Raw genomic sequence first — 26,878 nt, forward strand, 5'->3', positions numbered from 1 at the left:
ATTGAGTTATCCCCAATTTTATGTCCATGATGGATCTACTGTCTGTAGAAAGTATAGATCTGCTAATTCAATGCTAAATTGGCCTGTTGTGCAAAAATATGCATTGATGACTGTGCCCCCCCTAAATTCACCTGAAGCCTCTGGTTCACTCACAATGAGGGTGACTGTGCTGCGCTTGCCAATTGCCAGCGAATGGCAAAGCCATGTGCAGTGTCACCCAATGGGGGAAGGACACCTTGGCTACCTATACTGGGATTGGCTACCTATACTGGCGGGACCCCTTGCCTACCTATACTGGGGATGGCTTTCTATACGAGGGAGTACATCTTTGGCTACCTACCTATACTGGTGGGCTACCTGTTTTTTCTTTTTTTTTTTGTGGGGAGGGGCGCTTGGGGCCACATAAACCTTAGAGGCATCCCTGAATACGAACCGTCACCAGAGGGATCGCATCCAGATCACTGCCAGCAAACAGTGCATGTGTGCAAGGCACACTGACCTGTATGAGAATAACGGCCCGCAGTTACATAAAATTGCATAACGCTGCAGCCAGGTATTGTGCCCCATCTGGTGTGGAAAGGGTTAATGGCCAGCACTGGTGCCCCGGCGGCCCTGGGAACCAGAGGAGAAGCAAGTGTCAGTTACACCAACATCTGTGATGTTCCCGCCCACCCAGAACAATAGACCAATAATCACGGCTCACCTGCCGCCAGGACACCAGAGCCACTCGCGGCCCATTGCGGGGGGGAAGATACGTTTCTTTCCTTCAGATGTGCGGCCTGGTTAACGTGTAATTGAAGACTCTGCCTGCTCAACTCCATTTCACCTCTAATAGGCATCTTCTTGGGGCAATTACATATTGTTTGTGACAAGCAGGTGCTGAACACACCACCAGTGAGAGTGCATTAGCTGCTCTCTGTCCCCAGGGGAGATCGGGGACAGGACAATTCAGGTTTCTCAAGCAAATGTCACCTTGTGACGTTCAAGGACAGCAGAACCTAAATAATACTGGAAGCAGACCTGCGATACCTGCGCTATGATGAGACTGTGAAGTCTGATTCCAATGCAGAGAGATGTGCGCTTGAACGCTTGGCGGTTTTTGTAAATGATGTAAAGCAAACCTGAAGTGAAAATAAACGTATGAGATAATAATGAATTGTATGTGTAGTCGGAGGTGGGACAAGGTCCTCCAGCACCCAAGGCTGAGACACTAAAATGCGCCCCTCCATCCCTCCCACCCCAGCCGTAGTGGTGCTCGTAATGGACAAAAACTTAGTTTCGCAAATTTCGCAAAGTTTTTCGCATGGTAAAACTTCGCATTAAACTTTGCGTAGTATTTTACGAAATTACAGGTATAACGTAATTACAGCTCCGGTACTACGCTTGTAAACCAAATTGCGTAACGTAATAACGCGTTACTTACGCCTGAAAATCTGTGTTAAACTTACCAATGTGCATACTATACACTGTATATTCATGCGTATAATCATGCTTATAATGCGTATAAACATACGCATTAAACAGCGCATGCGCGTCTATACAATACCATGTCCGCATGCAGAAATGTGTAAGCGTACATCAATCAAAATACGCGTCAAAAGATACTAAATGACTAATTTCGTAATGAGCCATAGTACAGCTAAGAAATAGAGCATTAGTAGCAAAGAATAAATTCTCATATTGTTTTCCAGTGCAGGAAGGTAAAACAACTTCAGTTGTTATCTATGCAATAGAGCTTCTCTGAGCTATTTGACCCAATTTGGGTGGAAAACAGTCCTGTTTTCTGAAGCACTTAAACAGCCAAGAAACAGTGAAAGACAGCTTGAGATAAGGTTTTACTGCAGGAAGGTTCAAAGGGTCATTATTTCTCTTTCGTTTTATAGCTTAAAGGACATCTGTAATATCATTAAAAAAATTCTACCAGCCCCCTGCAGACCTCCTGTGCCCACGCCAGGACAAAACGATCCTCTGGTCCCCCACGCCTGAGACTGGCCGTGCCTGTCCTCGCTTCCGCTCACGTTGCCAGAATCTTCCTGCGCAGGCACAGTACAAGGTGTTCTCGCACTGCGCCTGCTCATGATGCTCCCAGCGATGTGAGCTGGAGCGAGGACGCGCACAGCCAGGGGACTTGTAAGTTGGCGGTAACGAAAGTGATCCGTCTGCAGGGTGATGGTAAAAGCACCAGGTAAGTTAAACTCTCTTTTTTTAAAGATAACACAGGTGTCCTTTAACCTCCCTGGCGGTCTATTAAAAACCGCCAGGGGGCAGCGCAGCCGTTTTTTTGAATTTTTTTTTTTAAATCATGTAGCGAGCCTAGGGCTTGCTACATGATAGCCGCTGTGCAGCAGCATACCCCTACCCTCTTCGATCGCCTCCGGCGATCGGCGATCAGGAAATCCCGTTCAAATAACGGGATGTCCTGGAGGGCTTCCCCCGTCGCCATGGCGACGGGATGACGTCACCGACGTCATCGGGAGTCCCGATCCACCCCTCATAGGCCAGGCTGCGCAAGGGGTCTAGGGGGGGGGGGCTCTGTAGCGCGCCGGATAGCGGCGAATCGGCGCAGGGCAGCGGCGATCAGTGTGCTCACGCAGCTAGCAAAGTGCTAGCTGCGTGCAGCAAAAAAAATAATTGTGCAAATCGGCCCAGCAGGGCCTGAGAAAACCTCCTGCGCGGCTTACCCCGAACCGCCAGGAAGGTTAAAAGACAGAGCGTGGTTTAAAAACTGCAACTGTGACAGAATAATGCAATTTTATATGAAAAAGCAATATAACTGCAAATAAAAATATGATACTCTATTCTTTATGTGTATGTAATACACTATATGCAATTTCCAATTTCATGGGTCCCTGTTGTAAGGGCTCGCAATGTAAGTTTACGTATACCTTTGTGTTTTAAGCAATAAATTGTGTTTTTAAAGAGTACAAGTGACCAACAAGTTTGTTGCTTGTTTTTGGTGACGGTCACCTGTCACACTTTGTGGAGCACTGTGATGTAAATTGCAGGGCACTGTTCCTGTGTTGCCAAGCGCTGAGGATTGTTGCTACATGTGTGGAAGACCATGGATGGAATTGGTTGCCTAAGCTGCTGGCAGAGTTACTACATCAGGTGAGAAAGTATTGAAGAAGCGCCCGTATCTACATTACAACCATGATTATACTCTTTTCTTTGCCACTAATGTTCTATTCATTAACTGTGTTACAGTTATAGATTACCCAGCATGCTCATAGTGAACCAGAACGCCTAGGAGTGTGTAAGGGGCTACAAAGGACCAAAAAGCCCTCTTACTAAAATACTATGCAAAACAAAAGTTTTCCTTCTTAACCACTTGAGGACCACAGTGTTAAACCCCCCTAAAGACCAGACCATTTATCAATAAATTGGCCACTGCAGCTTTAAGGACTAGCTGCAGGGCCGCACATGTGAGCACACAAGTGATCCCCCCCCCCTTTTCTCCCACCAACAGAGATTTCTGTTGGTGGGGTCTGTCATCTATGACAGCCGGTTAGCCCTGAGCCACTGGAGGGGACAGCGCTGCCTTAGATCGCATCGCTGTACGGGGTAATTAGATGCCGTCTAACAGTCTCTTAGTGGCTGGGAGGCTGAAGCCGGAGTGAAGCTCCGCCTACCAAGTGGAGATGCATGCGCATCAGCTCACGCGATCTCCTGCAAAACAGGCCACAAGGACCTTACGCCGATCACCGTTAGGCGGTCCTGGGGCTGCCGCCGTGGCCACGCCCATCGGTGTGACGTGGTCGGCAAGCAGTTAAAACAGAAGGTATTTGCAATTATCCATACTACACATGCAATTCATTATATAAGTTTTTTTTTTGCTTTAGGTTTTCTTTAAAATGTTTGTACACCGGTATTCGGTGTTTATTGTTGTCTGTGTCCCTGCTGGGAATATTTATTTTTCCTTCCTGCTTCTGTGATGGCTTGCAGGGTCAGAAAGTGGGGTGAATTAAAAAATGATACAATTGTAGATGACAGATCTCCTGGTGGACACATGCTGTGGGGACTCCTGTCAAAATGGGACTTCCACTTACTTTAGGAGGTTCTCCTCTTAACTGTTGCATGGAACAAAGGTTGGTTACATTGTATGAATAGCCATGCGGCCTGCTCTGTTCTATGGAGAAGAAGGAGGGGGGGGGGGGGGGGTTAGTGGGGTCCGAATCAGAGTGTGGACATTGTAGTCTTCACACCCATAACAAGTGTAGCCACAAAAACACCTGATCTTCAGGATGGACCCCTTTGTCAGAGGGAGTGAAGAAGTAGTTGGGGCCCCCTTACAGCTCTGAGCCCCCCTGCAGTCGCAGGGGCTGCTCCCCTGTAGTATTGCCTCTGAAACAATGCCAGTTGCCTGGCTGTCATGCTGAGCTTTTGGCTTTATTTGTATTGGAGTTACACATCTGCCGAAAGCATGCAGCCAGTCAGAGCAGAGTCAGTGTCTAATCCGCATGCTCATTCTGGGTCAGCGACTTATAGTATCAGAGACAGAGCATCAGCACAGAAGCCAGGCAACTGGCGTTTCATATAAGGTTAGTAAGTTTAATTTGTTTGAGTCATGTGTTATACATAGTAAAACGCGGATCAAGGATTAAAGTGAACCAGAGCTGAGGCTTGGGATCAAATCAGGCTCTTACCCTGCAGAGAGGGAAGCCTCAGGATCCTAATCTCTTCTCCGCAGTTCCCCTGTTGCAGAGTGTAGCCCCTCTCTGAATAGGGGCCGCACAGCTCCGCTTCCTTATTAATGGCCATAGGCGCCTCTAGGCACCAGCTGATAAGCCAACTGCCTGGAGCGACAGTGGCCACTCTGTAGCTGCACAAGCCTGCCTGCGCATGCACAGTAGCACGGACCCCGCGGCTCCAGCTTACTGTGCATGTGTGGGGGGGCTCAGTCGGCTATGCGCAGACATGAATAAGGAAGAGAAGCTGCGCTGACCAATCTGATTAGCGACAATACCTTGTCGCTGGTCTTCGGGGGGCCGCACTCAACGATGGGAGACATCAGAGCAGGGAGGGTAGCCTCAGGGCCCTTTCACACTGGCGCGGTGCGGCAAATACCGCACTGCTACCGCAGTCTAATTAAACCCTTTGGGGAAGTTCATACTTCCCACGTTGCGGTACGCTGCGGCCGACGTTCCAAATCCATTGCTAGTGCAGAACTACATTACAGCAACCTGCGGCGATCTGCGTTGGCCCGGACATCATGTTAATCTATAGTAACGTGTTGTTTTTTTTCAAAAAGTTGACGTCGCGACGTGCGGCGCATGCGCTGAAGCGTATTTTTACATTACGATTATGTGCAATTTTGCATACCCCAAAGCAGGAAGTGACTACAAGCGCATCACTTCCTGCTAGGCTGGTGGCCTGACAGGGAACGCAGCATACTGACACGGTGTTCCCTGAAGGCCTGTTTTTGCGGTGCGCGGGCGTGATGCTGGTTTGCAGTGTGAAACCGGCCTCAGTAGGATCCTGAGGCTTCCCTCTCTTTTGGTAAGGATCTGATTTTGTGTTATCGAGATTCGGCTCTGGTACACTTTAAGGCTCATTTCCCATCATCTATGGCCTGTTCGGATCAGGGGAGGAGACCATTTCAGTGCCTGCCCTTTTTTAGATGTCGCATGGGAGGCGGATGTATTGCTAGCGGCAACGCATCTGCTCGTCTGGGAAAACAGAGCAGGTTGGGACTAAGCTGCGTTTTTTTACAAGTGGAATCAGATCCCAATTTTAAACGGGAACTGAAGTAAGAGGTATACGGAGGCTGCCATGTTTATTTCCTTTTAATCATTACCAGTTGCCTGGCAGCCCTACTGGTCTATTTCTCTGCAGTAGTATCTGAATAACACCAGAAACAAGCATGCAGCTAGTCTTGTCAGATCTGACTTTAAAGTCTGAAACACCTGATCTGCTGCATGCTTGTTCAGGGGCTATGGCTAATAGTATTAGAGGCAGAGGATTAGCAGGGCTGCCAGGCAACTGGTATTGCTTAAAAGGAAATAAACATGGCAGCCTCCATATACCTCTCTCTTCAGTTCCCCTTTAACAAGAGAATCCGCTTCCCGTGTTGGGCGGAAGTGTAGAAGTGGGAGCTGGAAAACGTACTGGTAAGGTTGTTGCCTTTGGGATTTCAGTCTTTGACCAAGGTTCGAATCCCATAAACCAGTAACAGTAAGGAGTGTTTGGGCAAGGCTCCCTAATGATCTTGGTTGCCCTTGAAGCATGCCCTAAGTGACTGCAGCCCTGAAGCACTTTGAGTCTGCCAGGAGAAAACTGCAATATAGATGTTATATGGCTATCTATACCGAGTCACCTATCCCTGGCTATCTATACTGAGGCACCTATTCCTGGCTATCTATACTGAGGCACCTATCCCTGGCTATCTATACTGAGGCACCTATCCCTGGCTATCTATACTGAGGCATCTATCCCTGGCTGTCTATACTGAGGCACCTATCACTGGCTGTCTATACTGAGGCACCTATCACTGGCTGTCTATACTGAGGCAACTATTCCTGGCTATCTATACTGAGGCATCTATTCCTGGCTATCTATACTGAGGCATCTATCCCTGGCTATCTATACTGAGGCATCTATTCCTGGCTATCTATACTGAGGCACCTATCACTGGCTGTCTATACTGAGGCAACTATTCCTGGCTGTCTATACTGAGGCAACTATTCCTGGCTATCTATACTGAGGCATCTATTCCTGGCTATCTATACTGAGGCATCTATTCCTGGCTATCTATACTGAGGCATCTATCCCTGGCTATCTATACTGAGGCACCTATCCCTGGCTATCTATACTGAGGCACCTATCCCTGGCTATCTATACTGAGGCACCTATCCCTGGCTATCTATACTGAGGCACCTATCCCTGGCTATCTATACTGAGGCACCTATTCCTGGCTATTTATACTGAGGCATCTATTCCTGGCAATCTATACTGAGGCACCTATACCTGGCTATCTATACTGAGGCACCTATCCCTGGCTATCTATACTGAGGCATCTATTCCTGGCTATCTATACTATGGCACCTATCCCTGGCTATCTATACTGAGGAACCTATCCCCGGCTATCTATACCGAGTCAACTATCCCTGGCTATCTATACTGAGGCACCTATTCCTGGCTATCTATACTGAGACACCTATCCCTGGCTATCTATACCGAGTCACCTATCCCTGGCTATCTATACTGAGGCACCTATCCCTGGCTATCTATACCGAGGCACCCATCCCTGGCTATCTATACCGAGGCACCTATTCCTGGCTATCTATACTGAGGCACCTATCCCTGGCTATCTATACTGAGGCACCTATCCCTGGCTATCTATACTGAGGCACCTATTCCTGGCTATCTATACTGAGGCATCTATCCCTGGCTGTCTATACTGAGGCACCTATCACTGGCTGTCTATACTGAGGCACCTATCACTGGCTGTCTATACTGAGGCACCTATCACTGGCTATCTATAATGAGGCAACTATTCCTGGCTGTCTATACTGAGGCAACTATTCCTGGCTATTAATACTGAGGCATCTATTCCTGGCTATCTATACTGAGGCATCTATTCCTGGCTATCTATACTGAGGCACCTATCCCTGGCTATCTATACTGAGGCACCTATCCCTGGCTATCTATACTGAGGCACCTATCCCTGGCTATTTATACTGAGGCATCTATTCCTGGCAATCTATACTGAGGCACCTATCCCTGGCTATCTATACTGAGGCACCTATCCCTGGCTATCTATACTGAGGAACCTATCACTGGCTATCTATACTGAGGCATCTATTCCTGGCTATCTATACTGAGGCACCTATTCCTGGCTATCTATACTGAGGAACCTATCACTGGCTATCTATACTGAGGCATCTATTCCTGGCTATCTATACTGAGGCATCTATTCCTGGCTGTCTATACTAAGGCACCTATCCCTGGCTATCTATACTGAGGCACCTATCCCTGGCTATCTATACCGAGTCACCTATCCCTGGCTATCTATACCGAGGCACCTATCGATGGCTATCTATAATGAGGCACCTATCCCTGGCTATCTATACTGAGGCACCTATCCCTGGCTATCTATACTGAGGCACCTATTCCTGGCTGTCTATACTGAGGCACCTATTCCTGGCTATCTATACTGAGGCACCTATTCCTGGCTATCTATACTGAGGCGCCTATCCCTGGCTATCTATACTGAAGCATCTACTCCTGTCTATCTATACTGGGGGCACCTATTTCTGGCTATCTATACTGGGGCACCTATACCTGGCTACTTATACTGGGGCACCTATCTCTGGCTATCTATACTGTGAGAATCTATTCCTGGCTATCTATACTGGGGGCACCAATTTCTGGCTATCTATACTGGAGGCACCTATACCTGGCCATTTAGTGTGTGTGTGTGTGTGTGTGTGTGTGTGTGTGTGTGTGTGTGTGTGTGTGTGTGTGTGCGTGCGTGCGTGCGTGCGTGCGTGCGTGCGTGTGTGTGTGTAATGCATTTTGACCTACATACAACAGTTTCCACAATACTGTAACATGTAACAAAAATATGTATGTATGTGGGCAGCACGGTGGCGTAGTGGCTAGCAGCTCTGGGCCCCCAGTTTAAATTCCAGCCAGGGCACTATCTGCATGGAGTTTGTATGGTATCCCCATGTTTGCATGGGTTTCCTCTGGGCACTCTGATTTCCTCCCACAAACACAGATAAATTAATTGACTTTCCCCTAAAAATTGGCTATAGGCTACAATACATACACTACACGATAGATACACTCCACAATATAGACATATGACTATGGCCGGGAATAGACTGTGTGCCCCTCTGATGGACCGTTAAGTGACAAGACATTATACTCTGTACAGCGCTGCAGAAGATGTCGCTATATAAATACTAATAAATAATATGTATTAACAAAAACAGTTCAGTATATTTTGTGCATGGAGATAACAGTTTGTCGGTATCAAAAGAAACTCAAGTCATTTGTAAGCTGGGGACTATCTGTATAATGGATATTATATACATTCAAATTACAGTATAGTTTACATTTCTGACACTATTTATGATGATTAGGTCCCGTTACAATGTATATTGGAAAGACCTGCATTGCCACCTACTGGTCATAAGTCACAACTCTGCTTTTAAATATTTTTATTTTACAGTATAAGCCATTAAAAGTGTACCAGTTATGTAGCCTTTATATTCATAAAAAAAGCAGCATCACAAAGACAATGTTGTTCCTTGCCACCTATACCATGAACTTTTCCCCTAAGTTTTCTCACTTTATCAATAAAATACTTTATATTACTACATTTTTCATACCTTTTTTTAGAACTTTTTCAACTGCTATGTGCTAAAGTTAATTTGTACATAAGATGAAAAAGGATCTCCAGAGAGAAAACACATAAAGTTAAATGAATAGGACCCTTGTATCCTCCTGTTCTCTCATTGAAGCGAGAGACATTGCAAAGGATATACTTTACCTTCTACAGTATAATCTCGTTATACTAAACTCTGATATAGTAAAACTTTGGGTATAGTAAACTAAATGTCCAGGTCCAGACCGTGGATCATTATAAGTATATGGGAGTAACGCCAGGTATAGTAAACACTGATATAATAGAACTTATGTTATAGAAGAAAATCTGTTTTATGGCCCTTTCGGTATTCTGTATCCGGCTTTAGTGGAAAGTGGGCAGGTGTATGCGCCATACAGGGTCAGTTCTAGACCTGTTGCTGCTTGAGGCAAACTTGTGAGGATGCATCACCCCCCCCCCCTTCCCGAATTGGAATGATCGCACAGCACCCGACAATTTGCACCACACGTTATAGCGGCGGTGAGCCCTCCAAAAAAAAAACCTCAGTAAAGTAGGTAGCCAGGTATAGGTGTCCCAGTATTGGTAGCTAGGTACAGTTTCCCCCAGTATAGGTTGGCCAGGCACTCTCTTCACTTCCTGTTTCTGCCTGGTGATGCCCCCAGACTTCTGCTGCCTGAGGAAGTCACCTCACTTGGCATCACTGGCGGACCAGGCCTGGCGTCATATGTCAGGTAGCCACCTGGCCTGCTCACTATCTGTACACTACTCTGGGCCTGCATGGATTACCTCAAAAGTACCGGCCGGTGAGACCTGCTTCCTGTGTAAGCTGCTTCCTGATTGCTGAGGGAATTTTCTGTCATCTATGACTTGCTAGTGCGTGGCTGCAACTCTACTGTATCACCAAGCTGCACAGAAATGTGGACAGATGAGCACACTGTACCTGCATTAAAAGGCGAGATCTATGCTTCCTGTGCAAGCTGTTGTGTGATTATTGCATACAAATACTGTAGATACAGTAGAGTGCTTGAACTGGGGCCCATAGCTTCTTACCTACACCACTGGGAAGCTCTTCTACTGGCCTATGTCCACATGCCCCTTGTACACTTTGCAGCTACCATTCATTGCAATAGAGATGTGATTTGGCACTTCATAAATACAAAAACAACATTTTTTCAAAAACTAGAACGTTCTACTTTTCAAAATGATAAAAATTTCAAAAACTATAACATCCTAATAACGTATAATATTCTAATTTTCAGAATGATATTTATTGGGCGCTCAAATTTCTGCTTTCGGTGCCCAATAGCCAATAATTCCATTAGCGCCTATGGTGGCACCCAAATCGTCCATTAGCCGCTGGCGCTCACATTTCCTGCTAATCTCTTTGGCTGCAGTAATGTCTGAAACATGTATCCGAAACAAGCATACAGCTACTCTAGTCAGACCTCAGTCAGAAACATCTGATCATGTTTGCTTGGGGTCTATGGCTAAAAGTGTCAGAGGTGGAGGATCAGCTGGGCAGCCAGGCAATCTGCATTGTTTAAAAGGAAATAAATATGGCAGCCTCCATATTCCTCTCACTTCAGTTGACCTTTAAGAAAATACCATCAAACCCCATGTGACATGTTAGCCATGTCACTACACCCCCAATGGAATTGTTCATTTGATTGATTTTTTTCTTTGATAAAAATCTATTAATTTGGTTGGATCGTGTGTGGACACCTTTTATCAGCTAGATCATGTTTATTTTTTGCTTGTACCAACCAGACCATGCCTTGAAATGTTCAGTGTAATGTAGAATGAAAGGTAACAAGCAATTTAAAGTTAATCTAAAAGCGTCATTTAAAATAAAAATCAGATACCAGTACTCACCTAAGGAGAGGGAAGACTCTGGGTCCTACAGAGGCTTCCCGTTCCCCTACAGGCTCCTCCGCTTGTATCTCCCGCTGGGGAAGACTTTGTCAATCTTCGGAAGCACACAGGCTTCTGAAGACCAGCGGCTCTGTACTGCGCATGCTGGAGTGCACCAGAGAAGGCGCTCACGCGTGTGCAGACTTCAGAAGCCTGAATGCTTCCCAAGACTGACAAAGTGCTCCCCAACCCGGAAGAGAGCGGTCTTCGACCAACTTGGTCATAGACTGCTAGCAGGGTAGCCTGCGGAGGAACGCGGACACTGGGAGGAGAACGGGAAGGTTCTATAGAGAGCCTTCCCTTTAAATAGGTAAGTATCTGTTTTTTATTTTAAAAAAAGGCTTCAGACTCCCTTTAAAGAGACTCCGTAACAAAGATTGCATCCTGTTTTTTATCATCCTACAAGTTCCAAAAGCTATTCTAATGTGTTCTGGCTTACTGCAGTACTTTATACTATCACTGTCTCTGTAATAAATCAATGTATCTTTCCCATGTCAGACTTGTCCGCCTGTGTCTGGAAGGTTGCCAAGTTCTTCAGTGTTGTGGTTCTGCTATGAACTCCCCCTTCCAGGCCCCTCGCTGCACACTGCCTGTGTGTTATTTAGATTAGGGCAGCTTCTCTTTTCTCTCTTATCTTTTACAAGCTGGATAAATCGTCCTCTGAGCTGGCTGGGCTTTCACATACTGAAGAATTACAGACAAGGGCAAAGCTGTTTGCAGGACGAAACAAGCAGCCTGAAACTCCAGTGCATGAGAACAGGGGGAAAGAAGCACACAAATGATCTCTTGAGATTCAAAAGGAAGGGTGTGTACAGCCTGCTTGTGTATGGATGTATTTTCTATGTGTGGACATACTGTACATCAACCTACTTCCTGTTTTGGTGGCCATTTTGTTTGTTTATAAACAAACTTTTTAAAACTGTTTTTAACCACTTTTAATGCGTCGGGGAGCGGCGAAATTGTGACAGAGGGTAATAGGAGATGCCCCCTAACGCACTGGTATGTTTACTTTTGTGCGATTTTTAACAATACAGATTCTCTTTAACTGTTTCAGCCCTCAGTCGTTTTTCACCTTATGCATCCGAGCAATTTTCACCTCCCATTCATTCGCCAATAACTTTATCACTAATTATCACAATGAATTGATCTGTATCTTGTTTTTTCCGCCACCAATTAGGCTTTCTTTGGGTGGTACATTTTGCTAAGAATTATTTTTTCCTAAATGCATTTTAACAGGAATATTAAAAAAAATGGAAGAAATTCAGTATTTCTCAGTTTTCGGCCATTATAGCTTTAAAATAATACATGCTACCATAGTTAAAACCTATGTATTTTATTTTTCTCACTTGTTCCGGTTATTACACCATTTAAATGATGTCCCTATCACAATGTATGGCGCCAATATTTTATTTGGAAATAAAGGTGCATTTTTTTCAGTTTTGTGTCCATCACTATTTACAAGCTTATAATTTAAAAAATATTAGAAATACACCCTCTTCACATGCATCTGAAAAAAGTTAAGACCCTTAGGTAACTATTTATGTTTGTTTTTGTTTTTTTTTCATTCAAAATTTTATTTGGGCAATTTTTGGTGTGGGAGGTAAACAGTTCATTAAGGGCCCTTTCACATTACAAACGCGGACGGCCACGCATACGGAACGCAACGTATGTGAACGCACGCCATCCGTGTTTGTATGTGTTACGAGGCTGATCCCATCACTGAAAAGTGAATGGGACAGCCGTGCGTTTTTGCAAAATGTGCGTGCAGCATGCGTTCCCGGACCGCACAGGTCCGGCACGCATGCAGTGTGAACATCAGACAGTGCACTCTATGCACTGTCTGATGTCGTGCGTGTCGGCCTCCCCGCACGCGTTTCCAAAACGCGGCTGGAAACGCGTGCAGTCTGAAAAGGCCCTTAAAATGTAATATGCGTTTATTTAATTAAAAAAAAAAAACTTATGTGGATGTAGTTTTACTATTTGGCCACAAGATAGTCAGTCAATTTTTTTTTTTTTTTAGTCCTGGAAGCGAACGCTTTTGCTTTCAGGAAGTATAGGGAGGACGGTAAACTTTTTTTTCCCTCAGAAATCAAGATCAATGAATGGGAACAACTTAGATCAATGAATGGGAACTATGTTCCCATTCATTGATCTCCGGGCTTAAGGGGGGCGGCACGGGAGCGTGCGGGCAATCACGTCCAGGCGGCTAAAATGGTTAAAGAGGAACTACAGTGAAAATAATGTATTAAAAAGAGTGCTTCATTTTTACAATAAATATGTATAAATGATTTAGGGCCCATTTCCACTATAGAGGATTCGTTTTTCGCATGCAAATTCGCATAGCAATACAAGTGAATGGGACTGTTTCCACTTGTCAGGATTCCTTTGCGTTTTTCTGTGCAGAAAAAATTTGCATGGCAGAGCCATCAGAATTCGCATATCGCATACCGCTATGCGAATCGCATACAATGTATTTAATAGGAAAATCGCATGAGCTTTGTGTATGCGAATTTTCATGCGAATTCGCATAGACCCGCATGCGAAATTCGCATCCGCATGAAATTTTTTACCGCGGCGATTCGCACCGCACAAGTGGAAATGCAGCCTTAGTCAGTGTTTGCCCATTGTAAAATCTTTCCTCTCCCTGATTTATATTCTGACATTAACCACATGGCAACATTTTTACTGCTGGCAGGTGATGTCACTGGAAGGAAATGCTGCTTGCTTTTTTGGCAGTTGGAAACAGCTGTTATTTCCCACAATGCAACAAGGCTTCCACAGTGTGATGTCAGGACCATGGTCCTGACATCACACTGTGGGAGGAGTTTCACCACAATATCAGCCATACAGAGCCCCCTGAGGGCCCTTTTCCACCTGCAATCGCTAGCGTTCACGCTGAACGCTAGCGATTGCTGAATCGCAAAACCGGCGATTCCCCCGACGTTTGCGGCCGCGATTTTGCTATGCTATGCACTGCATAGCAAAATCGCGGCAATTATCGCTCCGCCGCGCGTTCGCGTTCCCGACAAAAGCGAATCGCGGTAGTGGAAATGACCTACCGCGATTCCTATGTTAAAAAGCAAACCGTAGCGATTGTAAAATCGGTAGCGGTTTGCGGTTTTGCGATTCAGCCAGCGCAAACGCGCTGGTGGAAAAGGGCCCTGATGATCCGTTTGAGAAAAGGTAAAGATTTCTCATGGGAAAGGGGGCATCAGCTACTAATTGGGATGAAGTTCAACTCTTGGTTACGGTTTCTCTTTAAGTGTTGTGGCATAATAGGACACATTTATAACTGAGGCCCATCAACTGTTTTCTCTAACATGAACCAAAGTCCATCCTGCAGTCCTGGCTGTGTTGTGTTAAGCTGTGCAGTGATCCTTGTCACACAATCTGCTTCTGTAACACTGAGGATGTCAGTTGCTTCATTCTGCTTTACAGCCCACTCGCACAATTTTTCCTGACCACTCACATACTGCGTCTTGTATCCTGGGAATACAACAAATAAAGATTCAATCCCCCCCCCCCCCCCCCCAGGGGCCCTCTGATGTAGGCCCGCTGGGCTGGTTCTAGACTTTTTGCCGCCTAAGGCAAACTTGTGAGAAAAAGCCCCCCCCCCCCAGTATAATAACCCCCCAGAATAGGTAGCCTGGAGGGGGTAGTGGGCAGGGAGGGGGTATTGGGCACAGTGGCGGGGAGGGAGGTCGGACCCCCCCTCACCTGCATTCCCCGATCTGTGCTCCCCCTCCAGCTATTAAGTGCAGCAGCTAGTAATATAAGGCAGCTGGCGGGGATGACTCACCTCTTCCACGTTCCAGTGTGCATTCCACTCACGTCACTTCCTGCAATGCCGTCTACTTACAGTACAGTGGGCGGCATTGCAGGAAGTGACGAGAGTGGAACGCACGCTGGAACGCGGAAGAGATGAGTCATCCCTGCCCGCTGCCTGGTATTACTAGCTGCTGCACTTAATAGCTGGAGATCGGGGGACCCAGGTGAGGGAGTGGTTAAAGTGAACCCAAGGTGAGAGTGATATGGAGGCTGCCATATTTATTTCCTTTTAAGCAATACTAGTTGCCTGGCTGTCCTGCCAATTCTCTACCTCTAATACTTTTAACCATAGACCCTGAACAAGCATGCAGCAGATCCGGTGTTTCTGACATTGTCAGATCTGACAAGACTAGCTGCATGCTTGTTTCTGGTGTTATTCAGACACTACTGCAGTCCAATAGATCCGCTGGGCCGCCAGGCAACTGGTATTGATTAAAAGGAAATAAATATGGCAGCCTCCATATCATTCTCACCTCGCGTACATTAAGGTAAGCCGTATGAGCGGGGGTGATTTAGGTTAGCCGTGGAGGGGGGAGGGGGGTGTTAAGGTTTGGCATTCGTTAAGCAGTGTTCAGTGTGAGAATAGGGTTACATTTTGCTTTAGTAAAATATTGGTATTTCTTGCTATAAGCAGTACTATTGGATTTTCTGGGCACCCTTTTTTGATGTATGCTTTCAACCCTCCCCCCCCCCCCCCTTCCCCCATCAGTTGGCCCTGGCCTGTGGTAGGAAAATGAATGATGTGATTAGCTGTGTGTATTCTGTAAAGAGCTCCATAAAATGTGTCAGCGCGACAAAAATTCCTACTATACTATAATAATAGTAATAATAAGTAATTTAGTACTATGCAGTTGTGCCTAAACAGAAAGTGCATCGAGAGAGCAGGTCTGATCACAGTGACTGTGCCGTCTTTTTGGTGGAGATCCAGTTGTTAATCTACATGACAAGTACCAACAGCTCCGGAAGACTCTAATTCCACAACAGGAACAAAGGGATGGTGCGTGCTGCTCACAAGCTGCATCCACACAAACAGCTAAAAAACTTACAAAAGAAGCTCAACTGTTTTATTTTTATCCACTTTACACAATGGATAAACTTCTAACTTCTTAGGAGAATGAAAAAAAAAAAACAGCACAAAGCGTCTGACTGCAAACATAAGATAATTAAAAAAACTCTCTCTGATAAAAAAGTGAAAATGATTTTGTAGTTGTGCACAGAAAAGGGGAAGTTGGTTGGTGTGCGATTGGTGGATGATAGATGTTTAAGGCACGAGGGGTGGGAGGGGTGTGGGCGACAAGCAGCGTCCTATCGTTATAAAAAGACTCACTCACTCCTAACAGGTAACAGAGAGCGTCCCGGATGGATGGGTGAGTACTAATCCTGCTAGCCTGCTCTGGGCTAGGAGGAGGATCAGTAGCTGTACTGTAACATGTTTGCAATCTGTCTGCAGTTTACAACTTGGATGTGACTACAAGGATGTGACTGTACTGTGCACAATCTATAGGCACGGCTTAGGGCCTGGTTCACACTGCAAGAGCTTTTTAAGTGCTAGTGGTTTGAAAAGCTCTTCTAATGCAATGCTATGGGTGATTTTTACAAAATCGCACCGCTCAGTCAAGGACACGCGCACACCATTACATTAGCAAGAGCTTTTAAAATCACAAAGTGCTTAGAAATAGCTATTGTAGTGTGAACCAGCCCTTAGGGCTCAGACACACTAGTATAAGCGCTTTTCTGAGTGCATTTTAGCCATCAGAGCTTTCTGAGAGCTTTTTAAAAACGCTTTATTTGACTTTCATTAAAACTGCTGTAAAATTGCATTTTATTATAATATTTATATCTAATTTTTAAAAAGCTCTCAGAAAGCCCTAGTGGCCAGAAAGCACTCAGAAAAGTGCTTATAGTGTGTCTGAACCCTTCCTAAGGAATAACCATGAGATATAAGTACTGCTTGTATTGCATTCTGTACAATTTGTCACCTGACTTAAGGGGAACCTGTAGTGAGTGAGAGGGTTATGGAGGCTGACATTGATTTCCTTTAAACAATACCAGTTGCCTGGCTGTCCTGCTGATCCTCTGCTTCTAATACTTTTAGCCATAGACCCTGAACAAGCATGCAGATCAGATGTTTCTGACAAAAATCTAGCAAGATTAGCTGCATGCTTGTTTCAGGTGTGTGACTTAAGGTGCGTACACACATGCGACTATAGTCGTTTGTAACGATCGTTCCCCGATCTTTACCAACGACGATCGTTACAAAAAACGAACCACCGACTATTAAGGCAAACGACGAACGAGCCAAATCGCTACAAAAGAAAGTTCTGTCTCGGCGGATTTTAACCAACGACGATCGTTTGCAAAAGTAGTACATCGTTGGAAACGATCGTTCGTACTAGGCTTGACATGCGCATTTCACTATTTCTCCATGGAACTTCTCATTTTTATGCGCAGGCGCAATAGTTGCTTTCTGTGATGTAACGTTCGTTCTAACGATCAGATCGTTACACACATTTTAAAACTACCTTTACTTAGGTCGTTCTTTCATCAATTAAAAGTTCGTTCGTCGTTCTTAACGAACGATCGTTGTCGCATGTGTGTACGTAGCATCAGACACTACCGCAGACAAAGAGGTCAGCAGGGCAGCCAAGCAACTGGTATTGTTTAAAAGTAAATAAATATGGCAGCTGTCTCTTGCTGCAGGTGTCTATTAACATGTTCCTGAAAATGAGTGACTAAGTTAAGTTAGCTTTATTCTAATAACTGTTATGATTTCGCTGCTGTAGGACTACAAGTCTCAGCATGACCTGACCAAGCCTAGAATAATAAGGTGACAAAGGGTGGCCATATATGGCCTGTTTACCAACAGCAGGGCTGCCGATTTTGGTAAAGACAGCACTGAAAGGTGTTTAAAGTGATTATGAATGGCAGAGAGCGTTGGTATGCATCAGTCAGCAAAAACACTTGATATTAAAAATAGAACTTTCATATCAGAAGAGATTACCAGCGGTTTTTTTTTTTTTGGTTTTTTTTTGGTTTGCTTGTTTTTAGTGCTAGCAATTCCAAAAGTGATTGTGATTAGCGATTTGAGTTCTGCAAGGAATTTTGGGTAAGCTGGTGGTTTCTGGGTAGTACAAAAGCTGTGAAATCGCTATGTATAGCGATTGATGAGAGATTTTGCAGCAATCTTGTACTTAACATTAAATCGTGATTGTTTAAGGTGGCACAAATGAATGGCAGCAGTCCCTTCCATCAGTCGCCACTGGCTCCACCAAATCTTTTTCAGCATGACTGACTAAGGGCTAACTCCCACTATGAACACAAAACACAAATCCCGATCGCAACTGCGATTTTGCATCGTGATTTAGCCGCAATGTGCATTGTGATTCCCGTTCAACAGAACGAGAATCACATCGCAATTGCCCTGAAAGCGCTGCATGCAGCACATTTGCGATTTATGCAAATTGAAAATGCTGCAGTGAGAATGATCCCATAGGGATACATTAGCAACAGCACTTGCACCAATCAGCAAAGTGCTGAAAAGTGCCCCAGTGTGAACCAGCCCTGATAGAACGATCAGATACGTTAATTAGATCGAAGTAGAAATTGCCAAGTTGCGTCATGCAATGGACTGATTTGATCTATTTTTTTAAACCTTTCAGATAGCCACCCATTAGCAGGTCTCCGAAAAACGCATTACTTGTGGTGAATAGATCCTACATCTTCCCCCGTCCTTGCTCTAAGGCCATACATGGAGGATACGGTGCAGCCGGTCCTGCTAGTACAGCACTGACTGCAAGGCCAGGCCATATAGGAGGCAGGCAGAAGTGTTCAGTTTGTAATACGTCCAATCTGATCCTTGCTAGCAATGGTGGCCATTAGAAGCACTTGATGCTGCAATACTCACTGCCAAGAGCTTTAGCTTCACTGACATAAGAAAACAAAATTCTCTACTTTCACATGACTCATAACCACGAGGAGTCAAAGGGGACAGGGCTTTTTTTTGGCTGGGTGCACACTTAGCAGAAACGATAGTGTTGTGTAAACCGCTGCGTTTTTGCCGCTAATGGAAGTCCATGGGTCGCAGGAAAAAACTCATATCAAAAACGCATATGCATTTTCTATGCATTTTGAAACATGCGTTTTTAAAAACGCAGGTTTTATTGCAGCATATTAAAAAACGCACATAATTAAAGTCAAAGGAAACGCAATGGTATGCGTTTTTCATGTGTTTTACATGCGTTTTTTTTTTTGGGGGGGGGGGGGGAATTGTGATGTATTTCCACTTGTCTTCCTAGTGATTTGCATAAAACGCAATTTAAAAACGCATACAAAACACATGTGTTTTGTATATGCGAACCGCAAACGCATAAAAACGCACGCAAAATGCTTGAAAGATGCATCTGTGGTAAAATGCAGCAAAAACACACAAAAACTGCACACAACATAACCTGAAACTTGACATAAAACGCAGCGTTTCATTTTATGTTATGTGTGACCCCGATCAATTAAAAAAAAAAAAAAAAAAAAGCCAGCTACTTAAGGAGAGGAAGGATTCTGGGTCCTACAGAGCCTCCCTTCTCTCTGTGCCCTCGTCGCAGTGGCAGCTCCGCCGTGGGGGACTTCGGAAGTCTTTGGGAGCCGGGTCCTCTCAAAGACAGGCAGCTCCATATTGCGCGAGTACGGGATAGAGGGCGCTCGCACGTGCGCAGTCTGGAGGGGCCCATCTTTTGGGAGCACACGGGCTCCCAAAGACTGCCGAAGCCTCCCTTTGGCGGCGAAAATAGCAGTGCTACGGTAGAGCCAGCGCTGGAATGGGCACCGGGAGAGGAGAGGGGAGGCTCATTAGGACTCTAAGCCTTCCCTCTCCTTAGGTAAGTATCTGGCTTTTCTTTTAATTAATCGGTTCCCATTGACTTTAAAGCTGAGTACACACGTACGATAACGATCGTTCAAAAACGAACGATAACGACAATCGGAACGATAATCGTGCGTTCAAAAAGTGTGAACGATCGTTTTTGTGAACGATAACGATCGTTATCGTTCAATCGGACCGATCCAACCCGGCGGATTTTTTCGAAAGATAATCGTTCAATCGTTGCAGTGTGTACAAAGATCGTCCGATAACGCATGTTCTTATTGCCTGTCATAACGTCACTTCCGTTTGCGCACGCATTTTTTAATCGTTCGTCGTTCAGTACTTTATACTTATATCGTTCACGTGTGTACACAATCGTTCATTACGAACGATCTTTTCCGTCTAATTTGAATATCGTGTAAACGTCACGAATCGTTCGTAACGAACGATCTTTATCGGACGTGTATACGAACCTTAAGTTTCCTATGCTGGGAACATATAAAAGTGATGGGTGCAGAGGCCACAGGACGTGTAGTGCAGGTGAATGTAGCACCAGACTCCTCCGCAGGTGGAATTCAGGATAGGCAGTGGGAAGTCATTAGTACTGGAACAAAGGAAAGCTGGGGACAATGTGGCCGGCAGGGGAACAGATGTTCCTTATCTTACAAGTGTTAAACGCCACCATAAAACTGCAGCTGCTGCTCCAATCACATCGTTTTTAACCCTTCTGTAACAACTTTTTATTGCATGACTTCTTTTCCAATTGTCCACAAAAACAAAATCACGGTCCTCCTATACTGTAAAGCTGGCCATACACATATAGGTTTCCACCCAATTTTCCAAAACCATGGATTCCTTTCTGAAAAGAATCGATTCAAAAGGAATTGATTCCTACCATACACTGCACATCAATTTTCAATTGCAATCTACTGAAAATCAGTTGAACTGCAGAGTGGCACTGTTCGATACAGTGCAAAGCTATAGTCTATCGATCTACCAATACTCTTGCCCCACACCCATTTGTTTAAAATTTTCGGTCCTGTCCAATCGATTCTTTCTTTCAATCGATTTGTTTAAAAGGATCAAAAATCGATCTGACATTTTGGGGAATTGATTCCCAGCAGATGGATTGAATCTGCAAGGAATCTAATAAGAAAATCGATGAGTGTGGGGCCACCTTTATGATCATTACTTGACCACACACAGCAATCAGAATGGACCACCTGTGTGCAATTTTAACTGTGCATTGTGGTAATCTCCCAGACTGACTATTATGTGAACAGATTGTTTAGGCAGACCCTTATGTAACTGCTAAAGGTGCCTATACAACTGCTCAACGTTTCCTGGCAGATCCATTCATTACAATTTTGCCACAGAGTGATGCTGCAACGTGGCCTCCTGATCATGATTTTGATTGTTTTCTAGACACGTTTGACCACAAGTATCGATTGTGCAGGCTGGAAAGATCTCACTCAACAAGAGGCAGTAGTCAGATGCACTGCATTTCGGGATGACAGCCCCCCCTCCTCCAGGTTTCCTTCCCATCTAAAATGTGCTCACCAGGACCCGTGGAGTGTGGCAGTGGAGCATATACTTGTCTGTCCACCAGCACGCTCTTCCCGTGGCCCAACAGCATGTATGTGACCACGTAACCTACTTGCCACTGCGTCCATTGGGTACAGGTGTCAAATGGAGAGAGAACACCGGAGGAGCGTGCCAGCAGAGAGGTGAGTGTGCGCTCTACTGCCAACACTCTGAACAGCCCTGGGGGTACATTAGATGGAGGAGACCTGGGGGGGGGTGGGGGGTTGGTCCAGCAAGCAGTAGAGCTCCACAGATTTTCAGTAGATTTCATGTTGAAAATGATTGAAAATCTGCATACAGTGTGTGGCAGTAAAGGTCGCTGTACATCTCTCGACTTGGCGGCTGATCGACCATCTGATTCGATAATTGTTATCGATTCAGATGAAAAATGGTGTAGCCAAGAGCATGCCTGATCGACGATGTGACCAATTTCGGACCGAAATGTTGCAAGATGTTGTGGTCGATCGGGTGCGCAGTGGTAATGGCGAGCATATCGGGACGACCAACGAACGTGACAAAACCCCTGGCGCTGCCCCATATGTGCATTTCTACATTACCTGTCCTGTGTCGCCCACCGTGCGTTGCCCATTAGTCTTCGGAATCCTGCTGCTCCCTTAGTGCTATACACGCTGCTGGCGTTTGTGTGACGTCACATCTGCCCAACAATATTATTGATCAGATTATAATCAGAGGGGTCTATCTGATGATCTAATCTGGTGGCCATCTATAGGTGTATGCCCCCTTTAAATAACTAAAAGGTTGTACAAGCAGATTGAAGTATATGTGGCCAGTATAGACTTTCTGCTCCATCCCCACCGCAAGGCTTAGGCCACATACAGACATCAGACCATAGTCTTTGGAAAATGAAAGATCACAGACCAATCTTACCACCCTTCCTGTAGTATAAGAGCCATATTCTACACAGTCTTTTCTATGGAGCTGAACTCCACACCAGGAAAAAAATCTCTGCAGGCTGCTGCACACACAGATGCTGTACAGACACAAAAGATCAGTATCTGCAAAAGATCTGTTCCTGCCAAAAATCCATTCCTGCAAATTGCAATGATAGTCTATGAGATCTGCAGATCATCATACACACATGATTTAACTGACATTCATCTGCAGATCAGATCCACCAGGATGGATTTTCAGATCTGCAGATCTGCAGATGAATGTCAGTTAAATCATGTGTGTATGATGATCTGCAGATCTCATAGACTATCATTGCAATTTGCAGGAATGGATTTTTGGCAGGAACAGATCTTTTGCAGATACTGATCTTTTGTGTCTGTACAGCATCTGTGTGTGCAGCATCTTGCAAAGATTTTTTCCTGATGTGGAGTTCAGCTCCATAGAAAAGACTGTGTAGAGTATGGCTCTCATACTACACGAAGGGTGGTAAGATTGGTCTGTGATCTTTCATTTTCAAAAGACTATGGTCTGATGTGTGTATGGGGCCTTAGTAATCTGCACATTTAAAGGAGACCTGTAGTGACAGGTATATGGAGGCTGCCATATTTATTTCCTTTTAAGCAATACCAGTTCCCTGGCAGCCCTGCTGGTCTATTTGGCTGAAGAAGTGTCTGAATCACACCAGAAACAAGCATGCAGCTAATCTTGTCATATCTGTCAAATTTGTCAAACACCTGATCTTCTGTATGCTTGTTCAGGGCCTATGGCTGAAAGTATTAGGCCACATACAGACATCAGACCATAGTCTTTGGAAAATGAAAGATCACAGACCAATCTTACCACCCTTCCTGTAGTATAAGAGCCATACTCTACACAGTCTTTTCTATGGAGCTGAACTCCCCATCAGACAGAAATCTTTGCAAGATGCTGCACACACAGATGCTGTACAGACACAAAAGATCAGTATCTGCAAAAGATCTGTTCCTGCCAAAAATCCATTCCTGCAAATTGCAATGATAGTCTATGAGATCTGCAGATCATCATACACACATGATTTAACTGACATTCATCTGCAGATCTGAAAATCCATCCTGGTGGATCTGATCTGCAGATGAATGTCAGTTAAATCATGTGTGTATGATGATCTGCAGATCTCATAGACTATCATTGCAATTTGCAGGAATGGATTTTTGGCAGGAACAGATCTTTTGCAGATACTGATCTTTTGTGTCTGTACAGCATCTGTGTGTGCAGCATCTTGCAAAGATTTCTGTCTGATGGGGAGTTCAGCTCCATAGAAAAGACTGTGTAGAGTATGGCTCTTATACTACAGGAAGGGTGGTAAGATTGGTCTGTGATCTTTCATTTTCCAAAGACTATGGTCTGATGTCTGTATGTGGCCTTAGAGGCAGAGGATTAGCAGGATAGCCAGGCAACTGGTATTGCTTAAATGGAAATAAATATGGCAGCCTCCATATACCTCTCACTACAGTTCTCCTTTAACCACTTCAGGATTCTGCGTACGCTTAACTACGCCCCTGAATCCTGAAGTGGATACCATGGAAACGGCCGCAGTTCACGGAGGGTGTCTCCGTGAAAACCCTGCGAACCGCCAATCGCGGCTCGCAGGGTAAATGTAAACACGCGGGGAAGATCTTCCCCGCTGTTTACATGTATACGGTGCTGCTGCGCAGCAGCGCCGTAGCGGAGATCGGCGAAACCCGGCCTCTGATTGGCCGGGGATCGCCAGCACCTGATAGGCTGAAGCCTGTCCTATCCGGCGGAATTCCGTCCTGCGCCGCTCACAGGGGGAGGGAGAGGGGGGAAGGAGGCCAGGAAGCGCTGCGGAGGGGGGCTTTGAAGAGCCCCCCCCCGCAAGGTCAAACAGCCGGCGGCGATCAGACCCCCCCCCAGCAGGACATCCCCCTAGTGGGGAAAAAAGGGGGGTAGTCTGGTCGCCCTGGCTGCTATCTGATCGGTGCTGCGGGCTGGAGAGTCCACGCAGTACCAATCAGGCAAACCACCCCCTGGCACAGAAGTGGTTAAGCATGACCAAGCACGATGGGCACAGAATAAAAATAACAGGCTGTACAAATGACGTCCAGCATGCTGGAAAATTGTTGCACAGCTATAAGAATGTTTAAAAATTTATAGACAAATATTAATCCTGTTCAAGCTTATTTAGTACAGTAAGGCCTAGTTCACATTATAAATCGTTAAGCGCTTTTGTGAGTGCTTTTGAAAGTGATTTTCCCTTCACCTTCAGGGCCAGTGCATACCAAAAACCTCTAGCAGATCCGCAAAACGCTACAGGTTTTTGAAGCAGATTTCCAGAGCGATTCTAGGCATGTTTAGAGAGTTTGTAAACCTGCCTAGCGTTTTTTGGAGAGTTTTTGTGCAGCAGATTTCATATTTTGTTACAGGAAAGCTGTAACTGAACAGCTTCTGTAACAAACGCCTGGAAAACCGCTCTGATCTAGCGTTTTTCAAAGCGGTTTTTCACTTTTATATACTTTAACATTGAGGCCTCTTTCACGGTGCGATGTTAAAGTCGCACGTTACAAAAAGTTTCAATGCAGACTAACGCACAGCAATACTAAGTCTGTGCGACATTCACAGTGCACATGTTACGTTTGAGTGTAGCGTTATTAGAAAGTGCTGCATGCTGTGCGTTATACATGTTAGCTGCGTTGGACTGTTTGCACATGCTCAGTAATGACATGGAAGCATACTCTTCATTGCCTGTATGCTCTACTGTATGCGACGATAACGGGGCAATAAGTTGCGGTGCAACTCTTTTTGGGCGTTGTGTTGTAGTTTGTGTTGCGACTTTGCATCAAAATGCAATGTCCTACTGTGAAAGAGGCCTGAGGCAGAAACGCCTCAGAAATCTAAAAAATGCTGCAGCCCCTGAGTTTGCATTGGGGGAAAAACGAACCGCTCTGGTGTGCACCATCCCATTCACTTTCATTAGCCAAGCGGTTTTCACCCTGCAAGCGTTTTAAAAAACCGCCTCAGAACCGCTCTGGTGAGCACCAGCCCATAGAGCCCTTTTCAAAGCACTTTTGTCTGGCAATTTTGTTTTTTCTTCCTGATGACACTCAGGAAGTGAACTCTTTGACGTGGAACTGAATAAATGCAATTTGTATTTATTCTTGAAAGCACTGGAGAAACTGCTTTTCAATGCGCTTTTTTAAAGCGCTTTGCGATTTCACTATACTTTGTATTGAAGCGTAAACGCTTAGGAAATGGTACAGGAGCCGCGTGTGCAACTCGCTCTTAGTGTGAACAAGCCCTAAGGGAAAATAGGGACGTTGCAATTAATGTCGCTTTAGTGTTTTTTTTGTTTTTGTTTTGTTTTTACATCGCTTTTCTCCTGTTGGACTCAAAGCGGCTGCAAGGCAGCCACTAGAGCGCACTAAGTAGGCAGTAGCAGTGTCAGGAAGTCTTGCCCAAGAACTCTTTACTGAATAAGAAGAGCCAAGATTAGAACCAAAGTCTCCTATGTCAGAGGCAGAACCCTTAACCATTACACTTTAATACGCCCCTAAACTATTTGCCAATTAGAATGCTTCAAGTTGTAGACTATGGGCCCTATTCACAAAACCATGTGCGGGAACTATGTACGAAAATAAAGCTTTTTTTGACCACCGTAGGGCAGCCCATATACTTGCCACCCATTACACAGAGATGACCCAGGATAGCCTGTCACATTTAAAGTGGGACCTCAACTCTTGCGCAGGACAGAATGAAAACATATATAAATGCACCACGTATGTTTATAATTTAGCCTGTCTAATTCCCCCTCATCTGTGAATAATCACAACTGTAATTTGAGCTCTCGGCTGTGCCAGCTGGCTGCCTCAGCAGAGCAGCTAATGTGTAAACACAGGATGTTAACCCCATGTCTGCTTCCATGAAAGCAGGAAGTACATACACAGGAGATTTTTTTGTTAGATTTGTATCAGCTGTACCAAAAGTTTTTTTTTTAAAGGTTATTATGCTGTTGCTTATCTTTTAGAGCAGAGAGGAATTTCCTCCTCGGCATCTATAAAATCATCTAAAAGACTGTACGAGGTCTGAAAGTGCGCCTTGAGATTAGACACACTCGTCTTTTCTGCCTTCTATGTAAAATTGACATAAACTCAAGCAAAGAAAGCCAAAAGCAGACAAGTGATAATTATCACCTACCATTTGTAGGTGATAAAAAAAATCCCTTAATTAACACCAACTTTTCAGACCTCGTACAGTCTTTTAGATGATTTAATAGATGCCGAGGAGGAAATTCCTCTCTGCTCTAAAAGATAAGCAACAGCATAATAACCTTTAAAGAAAAACATTTCTTTGTTAGCTGATACAAATCCAGCAAATCTCCAGTGTATGTACTCCCTGCTTTCATGAAAGCAGACATGGGGTTAACATCCTGTGTTTACACATTAGCTGCTCTGCTAAGGCAG

General features: G+C 45.0%; 1 protein-coding gene across 9 annotated transcripts in view; it reads right to left on the minus strand.

Annotated features, from left to right (window-relative positions):
- NDUFAF3 (NADH:ubiquinone oxidoreductase complex assembly factor 3) overlaps positions 1-26,878 on the minus strand; it is a 139,942-nt gene that overhangs the window by 39,386 nt on the left and 73,678 nt on the right. The window lies entirely within an intron of this gene.

Source organism: Hyperolius riggenbachi, chromosome 9 (genome assembly GCF_040937935.1).
Source record: "Hyperolius riggenbachi isolate aHypRig1 chromosome 9, aHypRig1.pri, whole genome shotgun sequence".
NCBI lineage: Eukaryota > Metazoa > Chordata > Amphibia > Anura > Hyperoliidae > Hyperolius > Hyperolius riggenbachi.